Below are 16648 nucleotides of genomic sequence, written 5' to 3'. Positions count from 1 at the left end.
TTCTACATAAACAGTTTTATTTTAGAAATGTGTAACCTATAAGTAACTCAAGTAATGTGCTTAAAGGTAATTGTTTTAATTTAAAGTCAGGAACTATAATCTGATCACAACTCCTGTTTGTACTAAAAAAGTAATTAGGTAACATTAATTAATTACTTAGTGATTAGATTAAACCCAACACTGATTATTAATAATAATAATCAGAATAAAGTTTTTTGGTCGTCATGTAATATAATTTAGTATTCTAACCGCAAGGTGTTAACATACAGTTGCAACTTAGTGCATTCTGATTTGTGGTAAAGTGTGTATATATATATCAACTATTTTACAACGGCTTTGAAGGCAGAGTTGGAACTGTTTGCGTTTAGCCATTTTAGAAAAAATACGGCCAGTAATTTGGTTTATTTTTGCTATAGTTCCAAAAAGAAGCCAAACCAGGACAGACCGACTCTGAAAAGCTGCAAACACAGACCCGCAAAGTGAAACAAACACTGAAATGTGTCAGTGCTGTTATACTAAATATCTTGGAACACTTGGAACTCTGCTTGTCCAATCAAATCATAGCACCAGAACTAACTGTTGTCTAATTTGTATTTTACATACAAGAACACAAGCAATCTCCATACCATACCTGCTCTCTTTACAGAGAGTGCCTACTTCATCCTGTCAATCACTGATTCATTGTCCATGGTTTTGTGCTAGTCTGCATCTCATGTCTAAGGCTGTGTGTCTTAATGTATATATTAGTGTTGGGCTTGCCGCCGGCCAGGCATGATCAACTGTGGGACAATCACAAACAATATGCATTCTGTTCATGTGCCACAGGCCACTTAGACATAGCTCATTTCACCAGCCCCATTGCCACGGCGACCCGTCACCAGCCCTGGCCCTTCTTGATTAGGGAGGGGGGCTACGTCTTCCAACACAAACACATACACACCTACTGTTGTAGCCTGAAGCAATATATACACACATACAAACACACCACTTGTGCAAACAGTTCACTCACATACTCACACACTCCTGTCCCCCTATTCGTACCAGCAAGCATCGGAGATGTCAGTTGTTACAGTAGTTAGGGGGAGGGGGTGTGAAGGGGATAGGCTAGCGAAGGTCTTTGTGAGACAGAGAGCGAGAGAGATTGAGAAAAACAGAGAGAGAGAGAGAGTGAGGGTGGATCAGAGCATTCTATTTCTCATATATGAGCAGCTGCTGGGCAGGACTGACTTGAAAGCAGAGAGACAGAGAGATAGAGAGAGTGAGAGAGAGACCATTTGGTGCCTGAGAGAGTAAAAGAGAGAGAGAGAGGGAGGGAGAGAGAGAGAGAGACACAGCGTGAGGCTGTGGTTTAAGCAGACACTAGCCGTGCGTTTAGGGAAACCCATAGACTCGGCTCCCTGGGATAAAGCGGTGTTGTTTCTAACCCCTTTCTTTCATTCTTTGTATCCTCCAGAGGGGCCCTAGTCTTTTCCCCTTGCCATTCTTTTATTTTATTCCCTCTATCCTATTCTTCCTCCCTCTTTTGCCTGAGGAAAGAGCTGGACTACTGTTGTCTCTCTGAAACACATCAAGCCGGTAAGCGGGCACACTATATGTCTTTGTGTGTGTGTGTGTGTGTGTGTGTGTGTGTGTGTGTGTGTGTGTGTGTCAGAATTTTTTTATCAATTTGCTTGCTGACTCTTATTCTGGTTCATTCATCCTCACTGGTTAGATAGAGAGTGATATGGTAGATGTGCTAGCACATTGGGTTGCGATACTTGAGTGATGCTGTACCGGCATCCATCGTAGCTATCTAACGGCGGTCTTTATTGTGGTTTTGATGCAGAGGAAGCAAGAGAGGGAGAAAATGAGAGGGATTGGAGGAGAGAAAGAAGAGTGTTCTACTTTCGCAGCCCCATGATCGGTCAATTGGGGCTTGTTCTCTTTCACTGCAGCACATGGCAGCAAATACACACAGAAACACACACAGCTGTGCAGATTCTGCATTATCCACTTGCATTACACATGTATGTGAAACAGACCAGCACTAGCCAAGCAGTTTCTGCATTAGTACAGCTAATACTTATTAGCCGAATCAATATACAACCTTTCACATTAACTATTAATGTTAATTAATTTTTGCATTTCCTGAATGGAGGGTGATAGCTATCTTGTAGCTATATTTGTAGAAATTCAATTTTATTCCCATGTGTCATTTGCAGAGGTATTTGGTGTAAATGATAAACCACACAGGACTAATTAGGTTGTGAGTGATTATACAGTATGTGTGTAGAAGGCATGCTTGTGCATTGTTGTATCTATAAACATGTAGCATGAAGGGTTTCAGAAAACAAGGAGAGAAAAAATGAATGAAAGGATGAATGAACCACTCCTTTTTTCAATCTTAGCTCGCAGTCGTATAATTAAGGGAAACAAGGAGGGGAAATTCACACCTGAGGGGGGCAGAGAGGCAAATGTATGAATGAAGCCCCAAAATACGGTGGAGTCCATTGCTGTACTTGTCTGTGCCCTGTGTGTGTGTGTATGTGGGGCTACTAAGGGGGGAAAAAATTGAGAGACGGATGCATTTGGCTGTAAGACCACTGACATGTCGAAAACAAGCACTTATGGGTGGCTACATAATCTGTGAGTGGATTTGCGAGGGTGGTGAAATAATACAAGCACTTGTACAAGTACAAAGATTCATAGTGCACATTGAAAGCAAGCTTAAATTTCACACCAAATCTGATGTATAAAATACTCAAATCGAGCCTTCGTAACCGTTAAAATGCAAGTATAGGCAGTCGACAGCAAGATATTATATGAATGCATATATGTTTAATAATGCGTATGTGTATAATAATGTGTATAATGTAAAGGTATGTATTTTATAGCTACCATTATTTATTAGAGATGTTGTTTAAACAAATCAAAATCAAACTGGCTGTATGTTTAATCTATACAACTGAAAATAAAGCACATTAGCTCATGTCAACATCACATACACATGAAAATATCTATTTAGCACTTGTATTTGCATTTCCCTTATAGCTATGAAAGCAATCTGAGCCTGGAAATGTATTTACTGGTCTGTTGCTAGGACACTCCCTTTGAACATTTTATAGGAGGCCTCTGATTGGCTGCAGCCAATGATGCAAGTTTCTCACCCCAAATCTTTCCCCTTCGCCCATGGAAACATGCCTGTCCGCATATCTCCGTCAGTGACTATCTACACCTTGTCTCCATCCTATCACCCCTCTGTTTCTCTCTGATCCCTTCCAGAAGCTATGATGATTCCAGTTACTATGATGCTAGATAGCCAAAGGGATGCTGTAGAGCACATCCATGTAATGCAATCCTTTCCTGTTCTTTGTTGTACTTATACAGTATTTTATAAACTTTTATATAAAATAAACTGTGAGCCTGCATTATTATGACAGATATCATAATTGGCTATTTCCCCTGATATTGCTGTAACTGTAATCTTGATTATTTATTTTTATTAATTGTGCACCCCAAATCAATTGGCAGCAAAATCGCTATGCTTTGATTTAGAGAGAGAGAGAGAGAGAGAGAGAGAGAGAGAGAGAGAGAGACTGTATTAGTTAATTCTCTATGTCTGTGTTCTGCTCTCTGCTGATCTGTGATTTCTGCCACTGTGCTGGTGGCAAAAACTCTGACCCCCATCTTCATCACAAGCATTATACATGTGGTGTAAGTGGGTCAGTAGAGAGTGTGGCATGTTTTGAGTGTCTCATTAAAGTGGCCTGGAGCTGGACCATCACAGAGCGTGGGAATAAGGAAAGGAAGGAGGAGGTGCAGTGAAGGGCTGCTGAAATATCTTTACTCACCTTGAGACAAGATTTCTCTGTCACCACTGCAGCTTGAGCCATATGTGCATTATTATGCATATGTTGCAACACCGCTATGTGTAAAGAGCAAGGTGGTCTATTATATCTGGAGATCGGTTATCATTTCCATTCATCTCAATGCAATTGCTCGACTGGAGCATGCCCTCCTGGAAGTAGATGATTTGAAATGTCCCATTTTTTTCATCAAGGGCACTCAGTTCGGGAGACAGTCCTTCAAAAAGACTCAAAACATCTACTATAATATAATGAAATATTCATGATCTGTATGTTGCTTGCAAAAAAATGATTGTGTCAAAATACATGGCTACTTTTCAATGCATTTTGCCCCCTAAATGATGTAGTTATGGCACGTACCAGCATGACCTTACTGGATTATGCTAACCAGTCAAACCTGGCCACCTGATAGGCAGGGCGTGCTCAGGAGCTGACTTTGTGAATAGTTGTATACATTGTTCAAAGGGTTGAATATTGTGAACAGTGTTGCCAGATTAGTTTGATCAAGGGCGTAACAATCTTTAAAAAGGTGATTTGGTCCCCCGCACTTTTTCAAGCTAAACCCATACTGAGTCCAAATGGTGGATTTGTATACAGTATTCTTTGTGTTTTGTTACTTTGGGTTGAATGAGCAATCATCCATCCAAACACAGGTGAGTTTCAAGAGCTGAAAAAACCCTTACGTAATAGGACGTCAGTCAGACAGTCTAAACAGCGTGGCTTCATTCATTTAAGTTGCTTTCAACAATGCTCATTTATCTCTGTTTTTATCACCATTGATGTTGATCTAATAATCTAGAGATGAGGAACACACAAACAAGAGTTATTTATTGGCATATCGTTCTTGATTGGCAGCATTACATGAAATGCACTGCAGAAAAAACAAACAAAGGTCAATCCTTCTTTTAAGCACACATTGTAAGTGGAGTTTACATTTTAAAGAATTACAATTTTCTTTTGATCGTTGATTCAGTGACTAACTAATTTCACACAAGACACTAATTTGTCACCACCTTCTGGCATCACCAGAAATGGCCGCTGAACATATCATTAATGGATCTGAACAAATTTTGGTGAACATAGTCAAAACACTCAAGCCACTTGGATAAATTTAAATCCCACAATGCACAAGAACAGAGTAAAAAATAAAATTGTGCACATGCACAATTGTAATTATTGTAATTGATTAAATAATTTATTCAGGACCAGCTTGTGCTCAGTCTTTTATTGTCATGTGTGAAAGAGAAGAAAGTGCTCCACAAGATGCCCTTTATTTTTGCAGCTAATTTTGCAACATTTTGCAATTCATTTGCAATACTTGAATCTTTAAAATACTACAAATGCAAGTATATAATACTTATATATTAATATATATTGTTAAATATTAATACTGCACAGTAAGTGTTGGGTTTGTGCGAGCCACCTACTAACAGCTGTGTCATTTCTCCATTGGGTTGCAAGAGCGTCAAATTAGCAGATAAGTCCTGGCATTAATCAAGACTTGAGGTCCTCAGTCATTTCCCCATTTTCAACATGTTCTCTTATATTTTCACCTATTTGTCATTGTTTTTAATGCTTAACTTCTATCGCTAAATCCATGAGCAACACTTGCAGATTGCATGCTCACTTAGAACATACTAGTGTGCGTGGCAACTCGTAGCTACTCTGAACAGGATTGAAAACATTTTCTGTCAGTCAGTGATTTGGCTAATTGACTGACTGATTGTGTGTGGAGAAATTTTCTTATTTTATTTAAGCAATGGAATTGGTCAATTTTATAATTTTTAAAAACCCGCCAAAATTATTCCAAACCAGCCCAAATTTTGTCCACCCGCCCAAGCACATTTTTCCCTGCACAATTCAGTCATAACAAGCTCAGTTGGACAGGAACCCACCCAATCTGGCAACACTAACTGTGAAGAACACCAAGAACGTTTTACTTCAAGTCATAACTGAAATCAAGGAGTGCCTCAAGGCTCTGTATTAGGACCTCCAATTTTGTTGAAGTATATGATCTTTTGACAAAGGAAGTAATAATTTGAAGCAGGTCTCTAACTTAGTAATATCAATATTAATTTGAGAAATATGCAATTACAAGGAACATCTTGCTCTGTGATATTCGGATTGATGCCATTAAGCTCCATAGGGATGCTGACATCTTGAAACCCGAAGAAAGCACAAGGCAAATTTTAAGCAACTTATTAAAATACCAACTTATAAAATCCTGATAAACTCCATTTATTTTCTTCCCTATTAACTATTTTTCTCAGTTTCTAAATTTTTTATGATCTTTATGTCTACTCCACAAACTTCAGTTCAAAAGACCTTTAAGATCAAAAGATGAGGAATTACAGAACTATTTGATGTAAGTGTTTACTAAGTGTTAAGCATGCCTATGGAATCAATCGAAATATTTGTAATATTCTCTGGTGTTGGAAAATTTGCAATTTTATGGCTCTGATTACATCTTAAAGTCCCACTGCACTCACACTTTAATGACTCCAATAATTTAAAGGAATCATATTAAAAAAGTTGCCAATGGATATATATGAAGTTTTAAAAGGAAGCTTAAAATTTTGTCTTGCTAATAGGTCAGGCTCTTATGATTAACTTATAAATTAATTTAAAGAATTTGCAATTATGCTCAGGGACTAAAAATGAAATGTTTTTCATTTTGGTTCGTTCTGATCAAAAACTGTATTTTTTCTTTCCAGTGCAAAAGTTCCGCAGCCTCCTTTCCATAAGGTTACCGGATAGTACAAAATAAAAGAACAGTTAATAAAGTTTTTTTTTAAAATGACAGTACTCTGTGCTAAGGGGTGGGTGAAATACCAATTGCAATGTTGCCAGATCTCACAAGAGAAGCAAGCAATCTGGTCTGGAAAAACAAGCTTAAAATAAGCCACTTGCGTCAAAATAAACAAACAATTAGCAATTTATCACAATAGAAATCATAACAAGCATACAGTTAATTAACAGTTAAGTACAATTTTAATTACAGATCTGGATCTGAGTCAAAACCCGGCAGCATCAAATCTGTATTAATGCATCATATTTAACAATAATTCAGTTAAGAGTTGGAAACAACTGAGAAAAGTACTTTTTACATCTAATAATGTTTTCCTTGTATCTGAATTAGCCATGCATTTACTGTATATGTAGTAATTATACATGACTGTTAAAAAGGTTTTCATTCACAGAATAGGACATCCACAATGGACAATTAGGCAAAAGAAATGATGGAACTACATCACATGAAGTGATGTAGTTCCAAAAATATACTGTGATAAACACTTTGGCCTTTAGTTTCATGAAAAAAATGATCAGAACAAAATTAACTGGTTAAAACCTGTTTCCAGCAATTAAAATGAATGTTTTCACTCTGGAACAATTGAAAATCACTTTGTTCCGGTTTTCGGTTACGTTCTGATCAAAATTTCGTTTGTTTTCCTTTTTTCGTTCCTCGTTTTTAGTCCCTGATTACGTTTGGCAGTTATTCCTTATTATTCTTGTGCAAAACTGGTAAATGATATGCTCAAAGTTTATATATTCAACTGTAAGAAACGTAGGTCTAATTGTGATTGATTTTGCCATTTTCAAGATCAGTGTCAGTGTTAAAGTACATTCTGGCACTGATCCTTCAAATAAATTAAGCTCCATTTGCGCATTAGCTTAAATAAAGTGTGTCTATTTGAGAATGTTAAGGAAACCTTTACAGGAAGTGGTTTCAGAGTCTGTATGAGGTCACAATGACCTATATCCACATTTTGATTTCCTGCAGGGGAAAGGCAATGGCTGAGACAGCGCTATGTGAGATGGTTTGTCTGTCTGCACCCCAGCATGTAGTGAACAGACACCAAACACTGCTGCAGAATCATAGCTCTCTTATAGAGGAGAAAGACCATGAGGTGTCTAGATAACAAAGTAAAGTTTCTGACACTTTAGCATGAACTATATGAAAGGTAAATTACTATTTCTGGGAATGGAGGACATTTTCAGAGGTTGTGGTGCAGGCTAAGGCACTGACTTTTAGACCCCTTACCCTAGGCATTCAGCTTTGGCATGTAACTAACCTCGTCCCACACCATTTGTGCTACAGACATGAATGATGCCTCAAATCATGCAGATTGTTAAGGAGAGGTGAGCTGTTATTTTATCTAAGCGATCTGAGTTGGGATTTTAACTGGCAGATGCTAAAATAGGTGAAATCCCATAGACTTATTGAAGGAGGGACCTGAACCATATCAAGGGACCAGAAATTCATAGAAATATGGGGGTGGACTCTTTTGACTTGGGCAAATAAGCAACCACCTACTCTAGCAATCACATAGCAACTGCTTAGAATATTTTAGTAACCACTTAGCAACGCCCCTAACAGCCACTCATAATACCCTTGCACTGTAGCATAGAGTTTTGTACTGGCAAGCATCACTCACAATTTCTTGTGAAAATGTGAAAATTGAGTTGCTGTATCAAATGTTTTCTGGTATAAAAGTAAGACTGAAAAAAGATTTTATTTGTAAATATGCCATCAACATATCTGTATAATATGTGTGTGTGTGTGTGTGTGTGTGTGTGTGTGTGTGTGTGTGTGTGTGTATATATATACAGTACATACTGTATATACACTGGTGGCCAGAAGTTTTGAACAATGTGCAGATTTTGCTCTTATGGAAAGAAATTGGTACTTGTATTCACCAAAGTGGCATTCAACTGATCACAAAGTATAGTCAGGACATTACTGATGTAAAAAACAGCACCATCACGATTTTAAAAAAGTCTTTTTTGATCAAATCTAGACAAGCCCCATTTCCAGCAGCCATCACTCCAACATCTTATCCTTGAGTAATCATGCTAAATTGCTAATTTGGTACTAGAAAACCACTTGCAATTATATCAAATACAGCTGAAAGCTATTTGGTTCATTAAATGAAGCTTAACATTGCCTTTGTGTTTGTTTCTGAGTTGCCACAGTACGCAAAGGACTGGCATGTCTTAAGGTCAATATTAGGTCAAAAATGGCAAAAAAGAAACAGCTTTCTCTAGAAACCCATCAGTCAATCATTGTTTTGAGGAATGAAGGCTATACAATGCTTGAAATTGCCAAAAAACTGAAGATTTCATACAAAGGTGTACACTACAGTCTTCAAAGACAAAGGACAACTGGCTCTAACAAGGACAGAAAGAGATGTGGAAGGCCAAATGTACAACTAAACAAGAGGATAAGTACATCAGAGTCTCTAGTTTGAGAAACAGACGCCTCACATGTCCTCAGCTGACAGCTTCATTGAATTCTACCTGCTCAACACCAGTTTCATGTACAACAGTAAAGTGAAGACTCAGGGGTGCAGGCCTTATGGGAAGAATTGCAAAGAAAAAGCCTCTTTTGAACAGAAAAACAAAAAGAAAAGGATAGTGTGGGCCAAAAAACAGACATTGGACAACAGATAATTGGAAAAGAGTGTTCTGGATCTTAACCCCATTGAGCTTTTGTGGGATCAGCTAGACTGTAAGGTGCGTGAGAAGTGCCCGACAAGACAGACACATCTATGGCAAGTGCTACAGGAAGCGTGGGGTGAAATGTCACCTGAGTATCTGGACAAACTGACAGCTAGAATGCCAAGGATCTGCAAAGCTGTCATTGCTGCACGTGGAGAATTTTTTGATGAGAACTCTTTGAAGTAGTTTAAGAAGTTCTGAACATTTTTTTCAAATTGTAATAGTAATTTTTCTCGTTATTAATGTCCTGACTATACATTGTGATCAGTTGAATGCCACTTCCAATGCCATTTCTTTCCATAAGAGCAAAGTCTGTACATTATTCCAAAGTTTTGACCACAGTATATATATTTTTTCTTTTATTTCTAAGACTCCACTGGGATTAAAATAAGATAGCGACTTTTGTTTGGCAGACAGGCTTTCAGGGGCAGAGAGAAAGTGAGTGATGGTAGTGCTGATGCCCGGAGTAGAGTTTCTCATCTCCTCCTATCTGTCTATCTGCCCTGCTAAATCAGACCAGCGAGAAAAGTTAGGTTGCTGCCAGATGTGCCACCAAACTCTTTGATAAGCACTCAAAAGCTTAAGGAGCAAGGAGTTAGCACAAACCCAAATAACCTCACTCAAAACACCAGTTTTTAAACTGGGTTATGTAGAAATTTCCATAAGTTATGAGTATCAATGGCTTCCTCATAGTATCCATATTTAATTTATCCCCATGCTGTTTTGTTATGTTGTGTTGCAGGCTGGTCCCCAGCATGTCATTCTGGTGCGTTGGTGTCTTTACCAGGTAGCATAACCAGCAAGACTACCTTGGTCAACCAGCCTTACCAGTCTGGAATGAGGATAATTTGGGCAATTTACTGTGCTTGGCACCCGAATACTTCAGACCAAAAAAATTAAATAAAAATAAGACTTTATCTATCATGATCTCATGAGTATTCACATAGGTATTCCTACTTACAGTGTGGTTTAAGCACACATTCATTTGTGTACAGTTGCATAGACACTAAAAAGTGCAATATTGGCATATTAACAACATCTAAAATGTAAATATTCATTAATATTCATAATTTGTAAATATTTTTAAATTTCTGAAGCTGTACATACATATATTTTGGATGCTTTCATTATATCCATATTGTGCACTGCAGCTTCTATCTAAAAATACTGTACAAAAATGTAGGCCTATGTGTTGATGTTACAAATGAATACAGACAAATAATAATGAAATCAGGCTGCTTTATCAATTGGAAATCCAGCTAGAATATGGAAACACTTGTGATGGAACTAGAAATGGATTCAGAACCTAAAATGTCCCAGATTACTCTAATTCAAGTTTTGCTGACACATATTGGTGGTGTTTACTGGTTCACCTGGTCTTTTCAGCAGGGTACTGAACTAAGACATCAGTCAAAGATGTGTGATTTGAGCTTTTATCCAAGGAGATAGTGTTTAGCGAGACTTTTTGCTATATATAGCACCTTGCTTTGCTCCCTGACCTTGAGCAGGTGTGCTCCACACAGGGAGCAAGAATGCAAGTGAAAGGGAAATGGGTGATATAGACAGAAACTGGCAGATAAACCTCAGTGCAACACTGTTTCCTTGATCAGGTGCCAAAATGGCTCAATCAAACCAATGGCAGTGACGATGTGTGAAGGTTTTTGTTTACCTGTCAGAACAAATAATAAACAGATATGAATGTGTATATGTGCACCGCAAAAAAACTTAGTTACATTTCATCATTCAGCGTTTTTGCTTGTAGTCCAGTAATGATATCTAAACATTCTGTAAACAAGATACATTTACTTTTACACATTGTTCATTCTCTCATTGTAATGTTGCTTTCTAGTGTTTTTGTTGACAAAACAGACACAAGAACAAAATAGCTACTCTCATGTTCTGTTTTTAACAAAAACAAGAGATAAAAATGAGCCTATGGGTAGAATTAGGTTATTATGGATCTGGTTATTGCATTTGTATTTCTATTGAGGGAACAACTGAGCAATAATTGAGTGGGGAAAAAAAGCCTGAATGAAATCACAAAATCCATTTATCTCACTCTGACTGTTCCTTTGATGTTCACTAACTGTTTTACATTATGCATTTTTATTAAGGTTCTAAAAATGCAATTCATTGGAAAGTTACAAAATCTAAAGGTTCATTTTGCTCCATAATTAAATTCAAGCCATCAAAAGAAATGAGCAAAACGATGTGAGGCTCTCTGCGATCAAGACTTTTGTCTCTATCTGTTAGCCCTTGAGCAAAGACACACAATGCTAATTTGCAATTGGCTTGTCTGCTATTCTCTGGTCTCAGCCTTTTTTCTCCCAGCTCCACGGATGGAGAGAGCATGGGGTAGGGGTGATGGTGATTGAGAATTCTTCCCTTCCTTCTATCTCTCTCCTCTTCTCCTTCTCTTCACAGCTTCTGCGTTAGCATGTTTTGCGGTTCTCCAATATTGGTGTAGGTGAAAAGGGGCCGATGATGGCTGAACATTGCCAGCCCTGTCATCTGTAGCATTGGATTTCCATTCATCTGGTTCATTTTGCTCTGACGCTGCCACGTCCAATCAAGTCCAGAGGCGAGTCCTCCGTCAATACTGATTTCTATTCGAAGACCTGCCGTACTAGACTAATGCTAGCTCCACATGGTGTAGCAGCTATGCCAGCTATTTTAATGATGCCCATTAAAAGTTGGACATCTCATAAAACAGACAGGAAGTGAGAGGGATTGGAAAGATGCAAAAAATAAAAAAAAGAGAAACCATTACTGTTATTTCCTGTGTGACAGACATTTTTTAAACTGAGTAAGCAAGATTACAATTGGGTAAATTGGGCCACTTTTTTACATTCATGTCAAATGTGTGTGCAAGCTTAGCATCAAGCCATAAAGAGTATAATAGCTGTACAAATAGCTATACATAAATAAAAAATGGCACCCCACTAAAGGCACACTCCTTTCAAAGGGTGGCTCATTCAAGATTAATAATGTGTAACCTGGTTGGAAGCTTTTACTCTAGTTGAGATGTAGTAAAAGCACTGGAAATAAACACACTGCCTGTGATGAAGAAAGATTTTTGGTCCAGTGATGTATAGTCAGGAAAGAGGGCATATTAAATTTGACTCTTTATGTTTATTCATTTAGCAGATGCTTTTATCCAAAGTGACATACAAATGAGAATAATACAAGCATCTCTGTTTAAAGGGTTTTAACGTATAACACTGTGTCCTAACCATACACGCCGCGATAAAGCGACATGCAATAAAAGGTGCTTCTTCCTTATCCACAAAATATTCTCCTTTCTTTCATTGTTTTTTGTCTCAATCAGCCACGACCACATCAAGCGATGAGTGACAAGACATTCTGTCAATGGTTTGGCTTCTATTTCTGTGATGTTGAGTCGATCCACAATCCCGTTCCATTATTACTTATGGCTATGGACAAATTACACCCAAAATTAATTTAAAAATGTTAAAAATCTAGTTTAAAACACTTATGTCATATTCTCAGAAATTTAATCTTTGACCAATTTTGTTTAATAATTTTTTGAAAAACCTTTATAGCATTTTCTAAAAAATAAAATCAAATAAAAAATCAAACTTTCAAATTGTCATGTGGTGTAACCACTAAGTAAAACGTATTATAATACTTTCTTTGCACTTTATTTCAAAAAAGTTTTCAAACAAATTTTTCAAGGAATTTTTTTTTTTTTTTTTTTTTTTTTTACTAAATATTGTGAATTTTTGAGACAAAAATATCAAGAATTTTTCTCAGGGTTACACCAAATGAACAAAATGTGCCTTTTCATAAACATGTCAAAATAAACATGTTTTTTAAGTATCTTCTTTTCTGCTGGGTGTTCCAATTTCTCCCATTCATTTTAATAGAAGTGGCCCGTCAATACTAAATAGTCTCAGTACCGATGTTTATCTCAGCAAACTACATACTGACAAAACACTATTTTACTGTGTTTTATAGTTTTTAATGGTCAACATAAACAACAAAATGCCTACCTACATGTTGGTTACACCCAAAGATTTTGATTTGGTGGATAAAAGCATTTTAAAATATGAATCATATTTTAAAACAATTGTTTCACTGTTTATTTTTTTTTAAAGAAATAACAATAAAATATTATTCTGCACTAGTCATGATAACATTTCTTTTTTCAGGAATTTCAGATTTTAATGAGACTTTGACTTTTTTTTTTTTTACTCTCTCTGGACACCACATCACATTTTTTCCTTTAAACACCAGAAAAAATATCAGTGTGACTTTAAACTCAGCAATTGAAAAATGTTCATAATATTCAAGTAAATGGTTTTTGTGAATTGCATTTTTTATGTATTTTTAATTGAATAGATCAGGACAAAAATTAGCATCACTTCATTGACACTTAGGACACATGGCCATAATATGCACCTGTTACCCTCTGTAATTGTATTTTATGATGAATCTTGTGAAAAGAATCCACGTTATGATCATGAAAAAGTTTTTTTCTAGATCGCTCGCCCACTGCAGACACACATTTTTTTACTCCAATCTACTACTTGACCATGTTTGAAAGTGTGTGAAACATTTGAAAACTTGTGGTGTAAGTTTCATGTGAACACTAGGAAGGAAAAATCAAACCATCACAAACTCCGACATACCTACCAGTGTTTTCAGAAAACCGGCGTCTTTTTTCGCAGTGGAGAGGGAGCTCGCGTGCTCAAGGTTGCCAGATTGTGTCACCCCGGCAGCATATTTCCAAACTGTACAAGTGTCCATATCTGATTGGGGGATTTCACCTATAGAAATCTGGCAACCTCACACATGTTGAAATCTAATTCTGACCGGCTAATCGCCCTTAAATATCAAACATATTAAAATTAAATATAAAATCTTTTACTTGCATGATTAGTTCTAAGTAATACATGACACAATTGATCTAAAGGGGATGGTAAGGTGGGATGGTGGTTTTACAAGGGGGAAGCCTTTTGGTATTTCTTGCAACAAGGGGGATAGCATCCCCTCGCATCCCCCCTCAACTCGAGCACTGACTATAACTCTGTACAAATGACCCCCTCTCACCAGGAGAGTGGAGAAAACGTCTTTTGGAAAATGGACAGGGTTGTTGTCCACCTATCTTTAAAATGGAACAAAGGTAAATGATGAACAAAGCATTAGCATCTCTTTGCTGAAACAGCTAACATCCCTCAGCAGTGCTGAATGGTGGTGGCAGAGAAGCACATCTGTTCCTCAAGCTTTTTCAAAAAGAGCCCTTCATTATAATGCATTTTCTTTGGATTAAGTCCTTTTGAAGTGACTGTGACCTGATACAACATTGTTAGGATGTCACTGCCAAAGGTCAAAGTTCACAAAGAAAAGCGTGACCCTGCTTTGTTTACCATGACATGAACATCAGTCAGCCGTACAATGTATAAATCATTACAAATTTCATACTGTGACATTTAAACATTTCTTTCTTCTGGGGGTGGACAGGTTTGATCTATGCACTAAGTATGATCTAAAAGACATTTATTGACCCTAGCTAACCCTGAATGACCCCATCCTCAGCAAAGTTATTATGTCTAAAGTCCCTTAATGTTGCTGTGAGGTCAACTCCAGATCAATGCATTGGACTACCCTGTTGGGAAATCCACCTCAAGGTTGTAGCTGTGTTCAAGAACATGGTGGCTGGTTCTGAGCTGGTCTTTGGCTGATCAAAGCTGAATAGGTTGTTAACCAGGTGGACTACCAGCTGGTGGGGATCTGGCTGAGCTGGTAGACCATCTTTGACCAGAAACAAATCAGCTAGCACTGGTCTACCAGCTAAACAAGTTCCCCATCAACTGGTATTCCATCTGATCAACCACCTAAACCAGCTTGGACCAGCTAATGTTGGACCACAATGTTAAGCTGGTTTTAGCACAGATGGCCACATCTATTTTAATAATGAGTGTGCTTAATGCACTTTTTATTTTTATTTTTTTTTTTAAAATAGTATCACAAATTTTTCAAGGTCCTAACTCAAATGTTCTCCAGAAGTATGGATCAGATCAGTCATAGCCACTTCATGGTCAACCAGACATGGCCGGTGACTGCAAGTGTATATTTTTAGTAACCCCACTGTTTAATTAGTAGTCTACTGTTAATATGGGTATGGTGAATATTTAGTTTTGTCCAAATAGAATTTTGATGCCATATAGATTCTTTTGTGCAACCAACTGCAATGTCTTTGTGATCCCATTTCAAGATCCTCTCTGGTCTGCTTAATGCTTAAACAGCATATACATTATCAATAGTTGCTATCAGCTGCTCTTACCAGGGCCCACAAGGATTTGTATGATTGGTTACTGTGCTCGCTCAACATTAGAATGAGACAAAGCTTTAAAATGAAAGATTATTCCTGTAAATGTAAAATCTCTTCCTCCTAGATTTCTTTGGCCAGTTTCTTTGGCCAGCAATATTCCTCAGAGACCAATTCTTTCCGTGTTATACAAAATGTGTAAAAATCCAGTGAAATAGAGCAAATTGACAATTTTCACAGAGGGGTGTAAATTACACAATATGCACCCTACAAAATCCATTGAGCTAATTTTTGCAAATATCATGCCGATATCTGAACTGTTCTGAAATCTGAAATCATCAAAGTGGTCTGTGCAAATGCTGTTTTTGTTACTAATCTTGTAATTAGATCATTAATCTAATTTTGTTACATAATGATTCCTGGTTCAAATGTTTGTATTGCGAATAGTTACATTTAAATGTACATAAAAAGTATATTTTGAGAAATATAATCAAATAAAGTTTAAAATATAATAAAGAAAATAAAGCCTATTTTAATGGCATTAAGATTAAGAACATTTGCATTAACAGAGATTTTACTTTCGAGTTTATGTGTAATTCCCTTTATTCTCAGTGGTGATTGTCATTAGATTGACATTACGTTAATACAGTAGTTTTATTATAACAGCAAATTTTGTATAGGCTTAATTTCCTTTAGGAAATATATAAGTTAAGAACATGTTGGGTTAATTTTTCACCCCAAAATCAAAAGAAAAGCATATATATATATATATATATATATATATATATATATATATATATATATATATATATATATACTTAATATAAATTGATTTGCGGGTGAAAAATGAACCCAATATATTCTTGACAGATTACGTGAGAATCACCCCAGTAAGATTGTTGAGATGTGGACAGGACCCAACCTTTTGAGTTTATATGGTCAATTTACACAGAATATTGAAAAGATGTGCCAGTACACCACGTCTCTCCACCATGGCAGAGACAATAAAAAG

The 16648-nt window shown here is 37.0% G+C and overlaps 1 protein-coding gene across 1 annotated transcript in view; it reads left to right on the top strand.

The window, feature by feature from the left end:
- The first annotated feature begins 1274 nt into the window (after nucleotides 1-1274).
- Nucleotides 1275-16648, top strand: part of LOC127421269 (CYFIP-related Rac1 interactor A-like) — a 39885-nt gene continuing 24511 nt past the window's right edge. Inside the window, exon 1 of the mRNA XM_051664164.1 lies at nucleotides 1275-1575. The gene's annotated coding sequence lies outside the window, so the exon portion shown is untranslated. The remainder of the gene's footprint in view (nucleotides 1576-16648) is intronic.

Source organism: Myxocyprinus asiaticus, chromosome 30 (genome assembly GCF_019703515.2).
Source record: "Myxocyprinus asiaticus isolate MX2 ecotype Aquarium Trade chromosome 30, UBuf_Myxa_2, whole genome shotgun sequence".
NCBI classification, from domain to species: domain Eukaryota; kingdom Metazoa; phylum Chordata; class Actinopteri; order Cypriniformes; family Catostomidae; genus Myxocyprinus; species Myxocyprinus asiaticus.
This window is presented reverse-complemented; position numbering and strand designations above follow the sequence as displayed.